Here is a 4,992-nt window from a genome sequence, read left to right as displayed (position 1 = left end):
ATTTGTTGACCCAAATATGATATCATCGAAATAGAATTGGACAAGCATAAGGTGATTACCGTTTTCCTTTCTAAATAATGTGGGGTCAATCACACCTCTTTTATATGTGGATGTGACAAGAAACTCGGAGAGAGTCTCGCACCACGCCCTCGGTGCTTCCTTAAGACCATAGACTGCTTTCTCGAGCTTATAACAATAATGTGGTAAATCTTGACTTTCGAAGCCTGGAAGTTGTTGTAAGTAGACTTCTTCTTTCATTTCACCATTCAGGAAGGCACTTTCTACATCCATTTGATGTACATTTATATTTTTGTGTGCCTCATACGCTATGAAGATGCGTATTGCTTCCATCCTGACTACGGGGGCATAAGTTTCATCATAGTTAACACCTTCCAATTGACTATACCCCTTAGCAACAAATCTTGCTTGGTTTCGGACGACCGCACCTGATTAATCCAGTTTGTTTTTGTACACCCATCTTGTTCCAATAATAGTGTGACCTGTTGGCTTCGGTACTAGTTGCCACACTTTGTTTCTTTCGAACTCTTCTAATTCCTCTTGCGTTGCGGCTATCCAGTCCGGTTCCATTAGAGCTGCTTTTATGGTGCGAGGTTCGACTGATGACATGAATGCTGCATAATGACAATGATCAGTTAAATATTTAGAGGATTGAGTTTGGATACCTGCGGATGGGTTTCCTATGATTTGACCCGGTGGGTGGTTCTTCGTCTAGACATGTAGACGAGGTTGTAGATGATCAGCAGCTGAAGTGGAGGGAATGACTTCGATATCAGGAGACTCTTCAAGTAGGGAAGGTTGTTCCCCCTCGATTTGTGAACAGCCCGTAGAAGTGTCTTGGACTGAATGAGTTTGATCATCATTGAAGTGAGGTTCCCCATGGATTGCGGATGGGAGTTCCCCCTGAACATGAGATGGGTCCTCCTGAATTGAAGAGCGAGTGATAATCCTTGAATCAGTTCTTGTGTCGATGTTCTCTATACCGTCATCGTCAGAGTCCGAGGAGACATTTGATGGGTTTTGGATTCTGCGGGTAGATACCGGAGCAACTTCTTCAAGCACTGGAACCTCCATGGTTGTCACCTGAGCCTGAGTTAAACTTTCCCCCTCAATCGGCAAGGTGGAAGTTTGAGACTGCTGAGGTCTTCGGATAGATTTCGACCAGAGACTTCGGCATGTTGTTGTTGCGCTCCCGGGAACACAAGAATTTCAGAGAGACGAGCAATCTCTGAAGGGTCAAAACGGTCATCATAGTTTATTTCAACTATATTCAAGGGACCCGAAGAGGCTGGGATATCTCTTTCGTTTCACCCGAAGGAGCAGTGTTACAGATGTAATAGTCATCGAATTTTACATCGAAGCTTTCGACTATTATTCTAGTGCCTCTGATGAGAACCGTGTAGGCCACTTTGTTTTATGAGTAGCCAATAAAAATGCCTACATCTGACTTCGGTGCAAACTTGTTAAGATGATCTTTGTTATTGATCACAAAACATCTACACCCAAAGATGTGAAAGAATCTGACATTCGGTTTGCGATTATTGAGGCCCTCATAAGGAGTTTTGTTTAGACGCTTGCAAATGATGCTTTGGTTTTGAACAAAGCATGCAGTTGCCACTGCTTCGGCCCAAAAGTATAGAGGAATATTTTCAAAGTTAAGCATAGATCTGGCTGCTTCCACCACTGTACGGTTTCTTCGGTCTACTACTCTATTTTGCTGTAGTGTATGGGGAGCTGAGAAGTTGTGACTGATTCCTTTGGAAACCAAGAAGCTATTCAAGAGATGATTAGTAAACTCAGTTCCATTGTCACTTCGGATCCTTCTCACATGTAACTTGATTTGAAGTTCAGTCTCTTTGATGAAGTTGATCATCACCTACGGTGTTTTGAATTTGAGCCTCTGAAAGAAGACCCAAGTGAAACGAGTGAAGTCATCAACTATAACCAATATGTACTTCTTGTGATGGATACTGGCTACGGTAGATGGACCGTAGAGATCAACGTGCAAGAGTTCTAATGGTTCAAAAATTGATGAATCAATCACCAGTTGATGGCTTCCCTTCGATTGTTTACCACACTCATAGGCTGGACAGAGTGTATCGTTGTTGTACTTTAGAATGGGAGACCTCAGACGAGTTCTCCGGTGACAAGTTTGTTGATAAATCGAAAGTTCTGATGAGCCAGCTTGCGGTGCCATAGCCAGCTAATTTCGGAGACGGCCTTGTACAGAAAACACAACTGCAGTTTCCCAATGATCAATGATACATCCAAAGGATACATTGTACCTTCGGACTTAGATTTGATCAAACAGGTGCTTCTCTCACTTGTCATAATGTAGCAGTATTCATTATCAAACTCAACCCGATGGCCTTCGTTACATAGTTGACCTACGCTGATGAGATTATGCTTGAGGCCTTCTACGTAAGCAACCTTTTGTATTGAGAAATTCCCTGTTGTTAACACACCATAACCTCTGATGACACCATTCACATTGTTTCCGAATGTGACATTTCCACCGTTACATATAGGCCTGAAATCTCGAAGGTATTCTAACCTTTCGGTCATGTACAAGGAACAGGCACTATCAATCAACCACTCCTCTTCTTGTTCCTCCTTGCACATTGCCTGAAAAATTACACGGTTAGTTTGGGCACCCAAACAAGTTTGGAGCCCGGGGTTACAAGTCAACTATTCTTTGTAGATGCATTAACAGGGGTTGTAGAGACGGGTTTCACTTCAATCTTAAGACCTAGACCTGGATGTTTCTTAATTTTTGGAGAGTTCTGGCACTTTAGAAAGTTACTAGGTTTCCAAAAGGTGCGAGGTTTTTGAAAGGTGCGAGGTTGGACTTGACATGACCCCTTTTGATGATAAAATCCAAAAGAGAGATTTTTTTCATTCATCCAGACGCTGTACTTGGTCAGCGGTCCAGAGGGTGCAGTGTGAGTCTTATGACGAGTCCAAGAGTGAGTTCTGGCAGTTCTGACTGGTGAGTCCTTGGGATTTGAAAAATGTGATTTGGAAAGGTGTGAGCACGTGATTTCCTCCTAGGTTGTGTTCTGAAAATTTGAGGTGACTTGAAAAGTGTAGGGGTTGGTAAACTTGCTTTCCATTACGGGTCGTCTAAGGAATAGATCTGAAAACAATATTTTTTAAAAGGCTTGACTCTCATTTGGGACTTGTCAGGAGAGTTAGAAAAAGTTTTCGGAACAATGCATTCCTTTTTGTCAGATTTCTTGACTGCAGTGTTTTTAAAAACGTGAGTTGAAAGAACATATTTTTCAGGAATCTTATGTTTTGAAATTCTGAATTGTTTTCTAATTTTTGAAGAGATTTCCCGCTTTGTACCACCAGATCTAAGTTCCCCCTTGAAAGCCAGTTTTTCCTAAGTTTTTGGAGAACCGCAATCAGTGATGTTCAACTGTGATTTCCTGGAAACCTGAGATTGCGTTTGAAAATGAGGACTCGAGTCATCTGAACTAGAAGATTTGGGACTCCGAGAGCATTAACCATATTCAAAATTTTCTATGGGCAATTCATGATGAATTGGCTGAACAGTCACTGGGCTCTTGTTTGTGGTATATGGTGTAGAAGACTGGACTACCGCAGAGTAAGTCAAGGTTGGATGTTTAGTGGGACACTTGACAAAAGGCAGTTGGACAGATTGCGGATCGGAACTGCAGTGTGATGAACTGCAGTCCGAAGGCACAAATGGACAGTTCATAATACCTTCGGGTCCTTCCATAAGAATTTCTTCATCGACAACTGATGAAGTCTGAGAGTTGGGATAAATTGTGCCAGAGACAGGTACTTGATCACTTGGATGACCTGAAGATTAAAGAAGAATCTCCTCAATGACACAATTATTACTATGATTATGAAGTCGACCGAAATGGGCTCTGATGTCTTCGGGAAAGGTTTTGTCATTTACTGGGAAATGATACTCTCAGTCCGGAGGGACATATGGACAGTCTTTGTTAAATCGCGGTGATGAGTCCTCTGCGGTAGAATACCCATTGGACCAACCCCAATTATATGTGTTATCTATGGTCCCATTATTCACCAGATTTTCAATAGCTTCACTTTCATTGAACAACTTCTCTATTAAAAGATTTAAACATACATTTTCATTTTGAGCCAGATGTCTTTGATTTAAGGCTATTCCTAACTGAGTTTCACATAACATTCTAGCTTCTTTTTCTAACAATAGAACTTTTTCTAACATTGCTACTTTAAGTCTCTTATCTTCCAGTCGTCCTATCACATGAAACATTTACTGGGACACTATATTCTTCTCATCTAAGGCTTTGTTATAGTCTGAAATTACGGCAACACAAGTGCCATTAAGATTGTCTAATAATGGTTGAGAATCATGCATGCTATAATTATTAGTTTGGATCATGAGTTTTACCTGCTCAACGATGCTCAGAGTTCCATCCTTTTCCATGTAGCAGTAGTTTTTCTCCATCTTTATTGACCCATCCTCATCCGTAGTTGCCATCATACAAATTTCTCCTTTGCCTTTGATGTTGTTGAATTTTTCATCTTCATCTCCTGATGACCAAACTTGATTGTGTCTCTTAACTTGGGCTACGTATGCCCTTGCTTTCTCCTTTTTTTTCCATCTCATGAGCCATTCTGAGGTAGAATGCACTGTCTTTCACCACATTGGCTTTACAGTCTTTAGCAAAGTGGTTTTCCTTGTTGCACTTGTGACAAATTATAACCTCTTTTTTGTATTCGGTTGAGCTACCGGAGTTCGTTGGATTGACAGGATACGGTGCCTCATTAGATTGATGAATGTTCTGAGGTTGCGGAGATTGGTGCGGATTTTTGGGATATCTTGAGTGATTGTTCTGTGGATTAAAATTACGATTGAACGGAGGTTTAGTGAACTGCTGATTTTTGCGAAAGGAGGTTGGTGGTGGTCGGTTGAACTGTTGGCTAACAAGAGCAATTGCATTATGGAATTCT

Source organism: Lactuca virosa, chromosome 8, assembly GCF_052849685.1.
Source record: "Lactuca virosa cultivar CGN04683 chromosome 8, Lactuca_virosa_CGN04683_v6, whole genome shotgun sequence".
Taxonomy (NCBI): domain Eukaryota; kingdom Viridiplantae; phylum Streptophyta; class Magnoliopsida; order Asterales; family Asteraceae; genus Lactuca; species Lactuca virosa.
This window is presented reverse-complemented; position numbering follows the sequence as displayed.